At 36.8% G+C, this 13,502-nt stretch overlaps 1 protein-coding gene across 3 annotated transcripts in view; it reads right to left on the minus strand.

The window, feature by feature from the left end:
* Nucleotides 1-13,502, minus strand: part of LOC117216001 (protein slit) — a 630,281-nt gene that overhangs the window by 153,576 nt on the left and 463,203 nt on the right. The window lies entirely within an intron of this gene.

Below are 13,502 nucleotides of genomic sequence, written 5' to 3' on the forward strand. Positions count from 1 at the left end.
AGGGAATATCTGTTTCATTCAGAATATGCAATGATTAAGTAGTCGCATTTAAAGTACATCGTTTATACTATATTGTTACTACTGAATCGCATACATTCATTTAAATTCACGTTTCATTACAGGTAAAGAAACTAGACAAGTAAATTACTGGTAAGTGCGAACTTGTCAAGCATAGTATCTACAGAATAACTTTCGAACAATCTTCGCTACTTTTTAATTATTTCTCGATAAACACTAAAATATTATCAAACTTAATATTTTTTTCGGATATTAGATTAAAAATTAATATTCATAAACTAGTTTTTAATATCGTAAAATGTATATAATTAAAAATATGGAAAATTCAATATCGAAGAATGACATGAAAGATTCGTTCGAAACAGTAACGTAGATATTTTCAGACCCTTCTTTTAAAATGTTTCTCAAAGTACTTATTATTTATTTACTTGTTGTTGTTTATTATTTAATTATTCAACAGTGTAAGTAGAAGAGCGATGTCAATTTGAACAATGCTCCCAAAAATCGTACAAAACATAATTAAAGCTGATTTCCGTGATTACAGGAGTTTCCAATTAAAAATGACCCAAATACCGACTTGAACGAAAGAAACAAGAATACGGTATAAAATACTGCATATCAGTTCCATAAACATCCAGAATTACGCTTCCATATCATCTATCGATTACCCAGCAACTTCACAAAAAGTTCAGTAATAGTCCAGGAAATAATCAACGACTCTAAAACACAGAAACAAAAATTCAAAGAAAAATTCTTCATCAAGAGAAACGATAAATCCCAAGTCTCTGGTAGATCTGAGATATCGAGCATAAATAAAACGTACGAAGTAACATTTATTTACACAAGATCCTTTACACAAGCCTAATTAATGCAAGACACCGACTGGCCGCGTCGTAATTCACGTTGAACACGGGAAAAAATTCACTTACGGCGAGCGCCCAATCAACGACTTCATTCACCAGCGCTGTTCGTTCGCCTGTGCCTGACATATTGCGGCCCGTTTCCTTTCGAGACACTTCGAAAAGGTCGCCACGGCAATTCGCCGACAATACACGAGCAAATAGCGCTCGCACTGTGATCGCGAGTGTACCGGTTTGTGGACAATACCTCGCATAATCGCCAGAACCAATGCAACTAAATCAGCGTGTGCAGCTTTTACACGAAAATCGAATGAGAAGTTAGAACGAGTCAAGATTGTATAAAGGCAAGTTTACTTCAATAAACATAAAAAATGAATGTGGAAACGTGTATCCGTTCATGGCTTCACAACGTACGCGTATAATCTCTACAGACGTTTGCACGCGTACGTCGCGTCGTGAAGCCATGAACAGATACACGTTTCTACTTTCATTTTTTAATTTTACTAGAGTGGGGAGCGAACGAGCATTCATCCGCTTGGTGTAAATGCACCATAAGGAGGGAGATGGCAAGGGATTTACGTAACGGGGAAAAAGGAACTGCAAAGAGACGAATCGCCTGGGTATTGTGTAACCGTGTTGTGGCGCGTTAGATGGTGGTTGTTCGTAGAAGAAATTGGTTAATTCCCATTAGCGTTTCTGGTTCGCCTCAATGTCCATTACGCGGATTAGAGGAAATCACGTAAGGTCTTTCTGTGGGAAGATCCAGATCGAAGGGTGAGGCGAAGACGCGGGGGAAGGATTGACCGGATGTTCCAGGGAAATTGGAGTAATCAATGGAAGGAAATTGGATACCAAATCAAATTATGCAGAGTGTCTTGTTCTAGAGTTACTGGCAAAATATCTGGCAAATTGATATTTTTCCTTTATTTATTTAACAATTGCGTGGTTTACTTCAGCTGTCACGTTTACATTGTTCTCTTTGTTACGTAGATTTTTTTATTTTACTTATCTATATGTAATTTTTGTATCTCTTATGGGATTATATTGTGTGGTACTTATACCTATTTATATCATGGAAGAAAATATATCACATATTGTTAGGTTGTTCGAAAAGTGTCTTTCTTTTACAGACATGTCTTTTACAACGATGCATCTTTATACAAACATGAAACCTAATCTGTCGAACGTCGTGATCTTTATTTTGATAGAACAAAATGGTTCATACGTAATTCGATAAAATAATACAAAACGAAAAATGTTGTGCATCTATTATTTCTTTGTAAAACGAAAGAAACGTTTCTGACGACCTAATACATACTTGAAATAATATTAAATTAATTAAAATAATTAATACCCACTTTCAAAGAACTTATTTCTTGTACGTATTTATCCATAGATATAAATTTATACTCATATACCCACCACCTGTTTTAATTTTCATAAACAAAACGATTAATAAAACTCATCGTTGATCAAATCTTGATTTCCATGAATACGTGATAAAAGAATAGGACGTTGAAGATTAATTTAACACGATAGAGACTTAAACATTGAAATGAAGTGTTCAAATACCAATAGAAGTAATGGCAGAGCGAAGAAGATTTATGTATTCCTTGCAAGGAACACAGTGAAACACACTGTGAGAAAATAATCAATCGATATAAGGAAAGCGACACGTTCCAATGTCTCAGAGAAATGAATGAGAACGACTTCTATGGAAACATGAATTAATGTCACGTGTGGTAGGTTTCTCAGAAAGGAATCTATTAGCACGATTTACTGACGGAGAAATATTAGTAGCCATTATCATGGAACGGTCGAGTAGCATGATTTGTTGCAGCGGTAAACTAATGAGTCTCATTCCTATGGAAAAATCAATTAGTATACTCTCCAAACGTAAAAAGACTGAAAAATGTTTCTAGACAGGCCATCGTGGAAAATTGTTGAGACTGACTAGTGTAAAACCTGTATTTACAGAAAAGTCTTTAGAAATCGAATCTGGGTGAACTAATTAATTAATTTGAACTTAAGAAAATGCTCTCAGGAAAAGAACGTTTATTACAACTTGTATGCAGCTGTATGGAGATTTATCAAACTTTCTGTCACTAGAAATCCGCGGATAAGGAAACCTGCCTTAATGTTATAATCACGACAGCCAGACACGCTTACTATTGCAAGAAAATTATCGATATCTGTACAAATATAATGAAGTTATTTTATAATTAAGAAATCGGAGATATCTGTTACTAGGAAGATTTCCAAGAAAATATTATATATTGAGGATTTATATTTATAAGAAATGTATCTTATTATCTTGGAAAATTATAGACATCTGTTCCCGCAACAAATGATTAAGGTAATAAAAAGAAGAAAATTAAGAAAGTATAAATAAAACTTTGAAAATTCGTATTTACGAATAATACTTAGGAGTTACATACATGTAAATCCAACAAAATTATAATTGACAAATCTGAAAAGACAAGTGAAAGGCTTCGTTTTTCCAGCTAAGATAAACGTTTTAAAAGAAGAAAACTTTTGCAACCACAAAAATATCGAACCCACATCACTATACCAACACGACCTCAATAAAATCGGCCACGGTGATCCTCCGGGTACCATCACGATCTCCATGGTTGTTGGCCGAAATTAGTGGTTTCACGAGCAGCATCTCGTCTGAAATTCCTGTTCGCAACTTTGGTTACTCAAAACTCAAAGAGAGAAAGAGAACTTTACGTGGTTATCCAATGACATCATAAGATAATTCAACGTTGCATCACGGCTGCATGTCTGCGTTTTAATTCAAAAGATCATGTTCTTTTGCCTTGATAGGAACGAGGCAAGTAGCACTTATAATTGTTCAAACGGAAAAAATTTTATATCTTACTTCGAGTTAATTATGAGTGGTAGATGAATGTTATATATGCTATTGTTAGCGTATATAAATCACTTTTAGTAACATAATTAATATTAATAATAATGCACTGTTTTCAATGTATGTACAGTAGTTACGAAAAATGTCTGGTCAAATTTTAATCTTAATGTATCTCTTTAAACGTAACTTTTAACGTAAATTATACACTCATCTAGCAAGCAGACTAAAAGTAGAATGATATTTTGTAGTTTATTACATAGACACAAAATGTATATGTAATATATTGATAATGTAATAAATCGAAAACTTGAAAAATTAAAATAAATAAAACTATAAAATATTATTGCTTCTCTATCTTTTTTACTCGTTTCCCTTAGTTTGTCTCAACGACGCGGCGTAATAAAACTAAATTTTGACTAACAACTTCCACTGGTCATTGTATTATAGAATTATTGAAGCAACCTCGATAAACTTCTCAAGCTGTTCGAATGATCATAAACGGCAATGTACGGTCATTAAAACTACTGCGCCGCGTTATAATCAAGATTCCGAACGAAACAGGCTGAATGGAAGTGCTCCGAGGCGAAATTCGACATGGCCACTTGAAATTCAGTTGTGTTAATTCCTGCGGATTTTCGGCTGCCCTCCGGGCCATGGGCCGGCTCCCTTTCCCTTTGCCATTACTACGTGTCACGCCGCGCCCACGCAACAAACATTACCTTCCTGTTCATCTGTATGAGTGTCTACAGGCTGATTCATGTTACTCGTTGAATATTTTTCCTTCTTATTATACATCGCGTGGATAAGATTGATCAATTTATTTAGAACCGAAATATTGGACAATTTGAAAGCATAACGATGTGCAATGTAGATCTAAGCCTATTTTCTAATTACAAATTATTTTAATTTTCAATGCTTCCATTTTATAATAAAATCAAATACAAATTATACTACATTTAAATTAAATAGAAATTATATACAATTGGAAGAAGAGAATTCCAAGAATGTTAATATTGCTTTAAAATTGTATTATACAGGGTGGTTTGTTAACTGGCGATACAAGCGGAAAGGGGGCGATTCTACGCGAAAAAAGAAGTCGAAAATATAGAATAAAAATTTTTCGTTTGAGGCTTTGTTTTCGAGAAAATCGACTTTGAATTTTCGCTCGGTACGCGTGCGGTACGTTATAACGGATCTCACTGTAGATCGTTGTCTCGATGGAAAAATAAAAAAAAAATAAAAAAAATTATTATTCTATATTTTCGACTTCTTTTTCGCGTAGAATCACCCCCCTTTCCGCTTGTACCACCAGTTACCAACCACCCTGTATATCGAATTGGATCATCTGTGAATTTGCAATTACCACGATGTAATTAAAATATCAAGAACAATGGTACTGAGTGTCCTTACGAAAGTAACCAGAGATAACAATGATAGAACGAAACAAATGAAAAGTAAACAAATAATAAGTGAAGAAAATTCTACCTGTATATGTATTTAAAGTTTGCCGAATACATAAAAAATTCAATTGTGCAAACAGTTAAGAAAAGAACAAATCACTTGAATCGGCCTGTATGCCAGCACGATCGCTGCGCGAATCCATTAGCTGTGTTCGCTAGCTCGTTTCCCTTCGGGCGACCGATGCGATTTTGAGAAAGCGCCTAACACTCCGATTCCTATTTCAAAGTGCTCAAACGACAAGCACGCGATTAGTCGTTAAACGTTCGACGAAAATTCGAGATCAGGCAACCGGAAGAACGCTTTTCGATCGATGCTCGACCGAAAAGCATAGAGGCTTTACCCGCTCTATATCGCCGAGTAAAATCGTGCTGGCCGTTATAGCTCGATGACCCGCGATAAAATTCTGAATAAAAATTTCAATGATCATAAACAAGTACCATATCCTCTTTTATATCCTCCATCTTATATCCTTCACCCTAAGTATCATTTTTTTTTTTTTTAAATCCAATTTTCCGTTTCTCATAGAAATTGCAAATACTGTTTTTTATCTATTCTACAGCATAAACAAATTGATAATTTACACATGATCGACGTTATACAGATGCATTCTAATTTACTATATATTTCAACACATCACTCTTCGATAGTTTATTATAAAATTGCACTTTCTAGCTTTTCGTTAGAATAACGAAATTTGATAAACAAAATTTGCAATTTCTAACGAAAATAAGGGAAAGATATATTTTGCATACAGTTCGAAACAAGCTCTTAAGAGCTGTTTTGTCTTATATCAATGGAAATAGAATTGAACAAAATTTTCCAAATTGCACCGCAATCTGAGCTATGTGCATGGGAATTAAAGAATTTCCAGTTTTATTCGAAATTTGTCTAGAGGAAACAAAGACGCAACCTGGAAGCAAAATTTGATCATCGAGCAACACGGGCATCGCCAATTAAGCGTCCACGTTGCTCTACGAATCGAATTAAACGTTGGTTCGATCTAATTCTCCGATTTAGCCCGCACGCACGCTCCATACTTGCTTGGATCACGGGTAACACGCGTTATCGGTGCTTATCGTCCCGTACGCATATTTATACGAAGAATTTGAAAAGGGGTGTGCGAGAGATACAGGGTGAGTGGAATCTGACGAGCGAAATAATTGACGTGGCTAATATGGCGGATTAACAGCGAATATGGGTGAAATGGAATAGACGGTAATTGAAATAAACTAACCGAACCACGGTTATGATGGCGATAAAGTTTTACAGCACTGCTAAAACTTTTATCTATGCCTGTTCTCCCCCTTCTCACTGCTTCTGAATATTTTACCAGAGAATATTCGAACAATTGGTTCGAAAATTGTTTCCATTTTATGCATGTGAGAAATATCTACGTTTCTATTTGACATCAAAATTAAGTAAGCTGTATATTATAAATTTTTATGCTTTTACTTTACCAAACGATGGAATTGCATATTGGATTCCTTTCGGAGCAATCGTTCATTTGTACTGACGGAGACTTACCTGAAACAGAAAGAATAATATTATTGTAGGTGAAATAGAGATAAAGTAGATATCTTAACATTTTTAAATATAACAGAAGCTTTTTAAATTGATAAGTTTTTAAAATTACCTAGATACTTCCTATCGCTATAGCTTTGTCATTAAAGAATAAATAAATTTCCCATGAATATGAATAAATTCGATATTAAAGAACTATTATCGACAAAGACGATACTTTATTACCGTATAATATAAAATACATAGAAATATGAAAGTATTAAAATAAAATTTTAATGTACATATACCTCAAAGTTACCCCTATCATCGAATCCCCATTTTCTAGGATTATTCAAATATTTTCTGCAAATATTTCACAATATCTCTACAGTTGAATAACAAATAAATACCCTTTGAACACGTAACAAATAAACTCGACACGATAAAACGATTAATTCTCTGTGACAATAACCCGCAAGCCACAAACTACAAACCAATTTTTGCACTCTTGACACCAGACAGAGAGCAAATTCGGAGCTGGATTATCAGCTGTCTATTGTTCGGCGAACAAACGCAGTGGTGAAGCAGAGAAGTGTTTATTACATCTGACCGAACTAATTACATTCGCCAAGTGGAAAGTAACTCAACCGTTGGCGGTGGTGTGGCCATCGTCGGAACAGGTCGAAACAAACTTGTCCGTTACATATTGATTGGCCCCGTCTAGTCTGTATGAGTTTCGAAACAAACTTATTCGAAACGCAATTCAACAGGTTTTCGTGTATCGCGTGCAAACATCGGTTTGTTCATGTTCCATAGGCCGCAGGGAATTCCCCGCTGGTGTTGTTAAAGTGTAATCGGGACTAACGGACGATCGGGATCTATCAGATCGATCTGATTATGTAACTGAGCTTATTGCTTAGCCTAGTATTATTCTATCTAATGAGATTCCACTCGACATTCTGCTTCTTGGAAAACTTGAAAGTTCGTGAAATAAGAAACTTGGAAAGATATCACAATTTTAGAAAGTAGATTAATATTTAATAAGAGCAATGAATAAATATCACAGGCTGTTACCAATATGGTGAACAGCTTTTAGTATAAAAGTTCACAGTACATCAACTTTAAACTTACTTTTATCCGCCAGTGTATTTGAATTTCTATAATGATGATTTTTTAACTTCTTTTGCAAATTTTTATACATGCATACATACATTACAACAATTTTATGAAACTTCCACGATAGCAAGTTTAGTATTATTTCGAATCCAGTTCTCAGAGACCCCGTACTACTTATAAGATCAGTAATAACAATTTCACAATAATTAATTTAGTTTCGTACACACACAAATTCTACCGAAACACTGTCGTCAAGCTTGAGTTTAGAATCAAACAAACCTAATTAAACTATAAAAAGGTCGAAAATAACGATCCAAAATCCATCTGAATCGTCACTATTACATCGACTGAAACATTAATCATTGAATTGGAAGATGACTATCTCTAGTTCGAGAGAGGGACCAACGGAGAGTCGATTCGCACGACTCTGTCGGTCTGTTTGGCCGGTATTTAACGAGTGCGGCTCGACGACGACGATACGCCGCGCAACCTGTACGCATTATACGCTGAATGAAGCGGCAATCTCACCCCTAGATCTCGAGCTACAGTAGCAGCAGCAACGAGTGAACAGTTGGCGGGCAACAGCGAGTCCTTTTCAAGGCCTACACCGGGGCAAACTTATCGCGGAGCCGCTTCGCGAGCACCAGCCATTTGCGTTTCATGAGCTCCCCGGGCTCGCCCGAGTCGAGTGAAACGCGGAGTAAAAAATTTATCTCGCGGAGTCGACACACAGAACCATCGAGAGAGAATTGATTATGTTACCCGCTTTTCTTGCGAGCAAGTGACTCCAGGAATTGTTATACTTCTTTCAGTCGACTTGATATCTCGAGGTTGATTGAGAATGAGCCTGATAAGGACGGCGGAAGTTTGCGAAGGTTCTCTTGGAACCAGGAAGGAACTCGACTATGGTGTGTGTTGCAGGAAATGGATCGTGTAGGATGAAGATGGGACGATGATACGGTGAATTTTTAATAATTTGGTGTTTCATGGCGCGATGTGGAAGTTGATGTGAACTCTCCGGGTCGGAGAGAGATTGGAAGAGAGTGAATTTTTAGGTTGGGATGTGTAGGTGAGTTGGTTGAACGAATTTTGATTTTAAATTCGATAGGAGAATACAAGTTGTACGAATAAGTTACACTTTCGCTTCAAAACTGAATGCAACAAATATTTTATAAAATGATATTGTCAACTATGTTATAACCAATACAAGAATTATAAGAAAGCTTATAACTCTCAGTAAAATAAATATGTGATGATTTTAATTATCGATCATCAAACGTTCATTAAATTTTATTTAATAAATAAAAATAAACCAACTAAAATGCATCACAGAATATGTAAAACACACAGGGTTATTATGTTTAATAGTTCAAGTCCACGTAGAGCAAAATTAACGAGTTTATACATCAGACATCACGTTTTCCAAGAAGATCCGTGTAACTTCCGAATACAGTGATTCAAGCTTATATCAGCGAAACTACACGAACACCAGTTACGCGATCTCGCACGATACTGTCCTTTAGGCTCTGTCATCTTGTCCATTCGTATGTAAACGCTTATCGTTTCGCACACATACATGAAACTATCGCAAAAAGAGCACGTGTGTTGTAGATTGCACGTCGCGAGAGAAGCAGTCGTAAATAAAGATGGTTGCCCAGTTGGATCGTAAGCGAATCGACCGTGACGGAAACGATGAATAGACCACAAGGGAATCAGTCGTAAACGAATCGATAGCGACAGAAAGCATTATATACCGAAGTACGAGCGACTAGTCAAACTAAGAATAATTGTTAAAAAAAGTCGTCCATGAAAGGAATTGATAGATATAGAAGGCATTTCTTCTGGAAATCTTTTGAAAAAGTAATTTTTACATTATGAAATTGCCTGGTACTATATCGAAGTATATTTTCTTCAGCTGAAGGTCGAGTGTTTTAAAGGAGTCTGCAGAATTTACTAACCCTTAGCTTATTCAAGAATTCTTACATTCTTCATGAAGAGTACTTCGACATCTGCGTCAGTAAGTCGGTAAGCATCTTTTTTAGAAGATTTTTTGAAGAGTGGATGCAGTTGGAACAACAAGAAGAGTTATCACGATTAAATTCTGTATTTTTCTTGTAATATTTTAAATGTTTCTATTTGTAATATAATACCTTTACAATGGTGTGACTTTACATTTTTAGAACTATTATCCGGATTGTGATTTTGCAACTGTACAAAAGGTTATTAAATCTTGCTGGAAGTTTAAATGCAAGTTTTTATTTTAAATGATCGTGACTAGTCATGAAAGTTGAAAAACAGCCAATGGTTATAATTCTCCAAAGCAAAACATCGAAATTACATTTCCTTCGCAAACTTTAGAATTGCTACGCGTTTCAATAACATTAAAGAAAAGAATCAATGTGAAACTCTTTAGCTACGTTGAAAGAACTCTTTGATAACAAATCTCATTGAATTCGAGGATACTGTTATTGACGTTAAAGGGATTACTTTCGAATGAATTATAAAAATAGCAAACGATCGGATTACGAAAATAATACGACAAGTAAAAGTGTACGATGCAATTGAAAAAGTGATACAAAGCTTTGATTGCCACTGTATTTCACAGCGAGCGATTCCTAAATGATTCACAGGTCGTCGCATCCCGAAAGTGGATTCGGGATTCATAGCCCGTAGGCCTGCAAACGGCTGTCAGTGTAATCCACGGGACACAACCGCGACTAACAAGCGAAACACGAAGATGATGCACGAGTATTATCTCGTGAATGGGTCGCAATCTCGGCCCTAGATCTGTTAGTGTAGGCAGCGAGTGCGCAGTCGGCATAGCTCGCGAACCTTTTCGGGGCAGCATGACGAACGTAAGCGGATGTGATGCAAGAGATCGTCTCGTTCAACGGCCGTGGAACTCGCTTGAAAAGCTCGACGGCGCTGAAAAAGAACGCTACCCTCCTCTGTCGCGTGACAGAGCCGAGAGAGGCTCGTTTGTTCCCGACGGTTTTCTCTCTTTTCTTCGTCGGGACGCTGCTGCTCTATATTGATTCTACGCGCGCCTCCCCGCCATCCTGTCATTATTTTAATAAACACGTTTGACCCAATGCTTATCAGAGCCTCGTGATTGTAGCTAGTGGATACCTTGCTGGTTTCAGGCTGAGATCGCGCTATCTTTCGTGGAAGTGATTACGACTAATTCGATTAATGATTTTTCGAGGTAACGAATGAGGGTGACTTTAAGGGTAGTTACTTGGGGTGAAGGCTTAAAGCTGATGTCACGACTGGTGGATTTTGATTCTGGCATCGATAAAATATGTTTCAGCAAAGAATCTGCCAGTAGTTGTCATTTAGTATTTTGATAAATTCTTGGCTAAAAAAGTATCCTGAAACGAAGAATTATGATTTCGCTTTAAAAATGTTTAGGTTCTGCGAAACGTGATGACCGCAAACCTGTGATCTATAGCACATACATAAGAATTAAATAGTTTCATCGATCTCCGTACTATATCTAAAATATACCTTAGAAATAAAGTCTAAAGAAAGCTGATATTTTCTTTAATTTGTCCTCTAAATCAAATAACACGCATCAGAAACAAAATTTATCTAACTACTACATACTTAAATACCAAATCTCAGCCACGTAAACTGAAACACCAAAATCTCAATCCATTCGACATCGTACGAGGTGAACGAACTAACCCCTCCTCTGTAGACTCCATAAAGCTCCCCACTTCGGTAAACAGTGGCAATTTTCCCTCGATCACGTACAATTCGACCACGATTATCGCCCTTCCCTTCGTGATACCCGCGAGACGAACGAGCGTTCTGGCGGATTAAAAAGGAGTACCAACTGGATCCATTGAAGCTCGTGCGCGAGGGAAGCGGCGCGATTTTCAAGTACCCCGCGAAATTGCAAAGCTAACATCCAACGTTTACTTAATTTTTCCCTAATAAATCAGCCGAGCGATTACCGAAGCGTTTAGCCGTGGGGAGGCGTGTACACGACCCCTTCCAACGAGAGATGCGCATCCATTTACAATGGTAACGAGTGCAATTCCATTCCGCTAACGTTGTGCACTGCACACGCACGCATGCACGCGTTATTCCGTGAATGGATTATAATTCTCGCCGTTTGAATCTGCACGGCTGGCTTTTTCATCGGCGCGATCCCACGTCCCGCGGATTGTGCACAGCAAGGAAATTGGCACACGGAAGGAATACAGGTTTTATTGATTATAGCGCATAAAACTTATTCGTTTTCATAGAATCAGAAAGATATAGAGCGTATGATGTTTTGTTATCGATCAAAAGTGTTATGTCTAGTACAAATCGGATTACACAGAGTATTCTAGATCTTCCGATTAAACATTTTCAGTATGTTTAATTGATAAAAAATATCGTTGTACGAATAGAATGGTACATGATGTTTTGTTATTGATCAAACGTATTATATCTAGTACAAACCGGATTACACAGGGCGTTCTAGATTTTCCAATTAATCTTTTTCTGTATGTTTCATTGATTCTATTGTTTCAAGAATAACTGATCTATTATACAAAATATTATAAATATGCGAATAACATTTTGTCAGCAGATTGACTAAAGCTTAAACAATTATTGTAATAGCAGTCGAATCGGAAAGTTGATTAGAAATGGGCTGTTATGTTTTTTCTGAATGTGAGCTAACTCGTATTAATCGTATAAGAGGCAAATTCATTTTTTTTCAAAGCAGACCCAGGTAACATAACGAAATCGGTTATTACGCTCAATATTTTATGGTCCAATCTATTTTAGTCAATAAATATTCAATTTATCGACCATTTGGGTTACTGCATCTTTGTTAAAGAATTTCCAGCACTATTTCAAGCGAGAAATACACCAACATTTCTTAATACAATGCAACTAAGGAATCCGAGGAGATCGAACGAACGTTTCATATATTTTAACCTTCGAAGATTAAGTTTCAATCACTCGCATTCCAGTTGGAAACAACGCGCAACGTACTAATAACACGATTGAAAGCTGAAAAATTACAATCTGTAATTTCGTATGATGCTATATATATACAAGTTACGTTACAGTTCCGCGAGAATTTTTATCAGAACGAACGAGGCTGACTCGGAATCGCGCTAAGAATCACATAATCTAGCAGGTGTTAAATATTGATGCGCGAGCACGCGAGTGAAAGGAGAAACGTTGCACGCGCGAACGCCACCGTAGAGGCCGATATCGGTCGACCAGCGAGAACCAATTACTTTGTCCCGCGTTAGACCGGCCACGGTAATTACTCCGAGTGCAATGTTCATGCATTGGATGTAAATTGGACGAGGCTAAGTTCGTTCAGCCCCGCTGGGTGATTTAGATTCCGCTCTGCGGGTGTTCCACTGGTTCTTGCTGGGTGCGGCATTTTTATTTTTTGTTCTCAGGTCTTTTTTTCCGAGGGTTCGTCACTGAAGATTGAGAGAAAGATTAGAATGTTGTAAATGCGTTCCCTAGTGATGTCTTAATCAGAGTGGCTAGTTGGAGTTGTCGAATGCACTGTATAATTGGTAGATAGACATCGAACGTTGAGTTTAATAAGCGTCAGAGTGGATAAGTGGTCTTACTTCTTTCAGTCGTTCTCGTGTACAGCTATTAAACATTAATATACGGTGAACTGTGAAAATCGTAAGTCAAGATATTGAGAA

The sequence above is a fragment of the Bombus bifarius genome, unplaced genomic scaffold (genome assembly GCF_011952205.1).
Source record: "Bombus bifarius isolate JDL3187 unplaced genomic scaffold, Bbif_JDL3187 scf7180000007973, whole genome shotgun sequence".
NCBI lineage: Eukaryota > Metazoa > Arthropoda > Insecta > Hymenoptera > Apidae > Bombus > Bombus bifarius.